The following is a 1,248-nucleotide window of genomic DNA, read 5'->3' as shown; positions in this document are numbered from 1 at the left end:
ACGGCAAGGTACAGTCCGAAGTTTATGTTAAACAACCAAAGGGTTATGAAGATGGTACAACTAGGGTGTGCAAATTGGTGAAAGCATTATATGGTCTAAAAGAAAGTCCACAAGCATGGTACGAATGCCTTGATAAATTTCTAACGCGTATTGGGTTTGAAAGAAACCAAATTGATTCGTGTTTATATATTCGTAGAATTGGAAAGGGGGTAATTTACATTTTAATCTTTGTTGACGACTTATTAATCTGTGGGAGAGATGAAAACGAAATTAATAAAGAGAAAAGCCAGTTATCTGAAAAATTCAAAATGAAAGATCTTGGGAAAATTAAAGACTATCTCGGTATAAGCGTGGATTATGACCCTAGTAAAAATGAGATGAAATTGAATCAAACCAAATACATTGAGTCATTAGCTAAAATGTATAACATGGAAATGAGCAAAGTATATAAAACACCTATGGAAGTGAATTTGATAGTTTAAAAATCAGATATATGTGAAGCAAGCACTAGATACAGAAATTTAATTGGGGCCTTATTATATATAAGTTCAGCAACAAGACCAGACATAAGTTTTAGTGTAAACTATTTAAGTAGATATCAAAATTGTTACGACAAAACACATTAGAAATATTTGCTACGTATCTTAAAGTATCTATATTCGACTAAATATTTGAAACTTAATTATAAAAGAAATGAGAATGTCAATATTCTCGATTGTTATGTCGATGCCGATTGGGCTGGTGACACCTTGGATAGGAAATCTACGACAGGGTATGTAATAAGATTATTTGGAAATGTTGTATATAGGAAATCAAGAAAGCAAAAATCTGTAACAAAAGCTTCAACGTTTGCGGAGTATGTAGCATTGTCAGAAGCCGTAAGTGAATTGAAATTTGTAATAGAAATATTGAAAGCATTCGATTTAAAATTTGTAAAACCAATTAGAGTATATGAAGATAACTCTGGAGCAGTCAATATTGCAAAGCATGGTAACTTTACTAAAAATTCTAAACATATCGAAATCCACTATCATTATGTGCATGAATGTATACAAAGAAATGTCATAGATGTAGTAAAAGTAAACTCAAACGAGAATATTGCTGACATATTTACAAAATCATTGGGTCGAGAAAAATTTGAAAAGTTCAGAAATATGATATATATATATTGACATGAAAACAATATAAACCGAAGGAGGCGTGTTAAGTTGTAGAATTATATTGTCTGCAATGTGCAGGACGCCTTAT

Source organism: Rhagoletis pomonella, unplaced genomic scaffold (genome assembly GCF_013731165.1).
Source record: "Rhagoletis pomonella isolate Grant_MI unplaced genomic scaffold, Rhpom_1.0 Rhpom_scaffold_00003, whole genome shotgun sequence".
Lineage (NCBI taxonomy): Eukaryota > Metazoa > Arthropoda > Insecta > Diptera > Tephritidae > Rhagoletis > Rhagoletis pomonella.
This window is presented reverse-complemented; position numbering follows the sequence as displayed.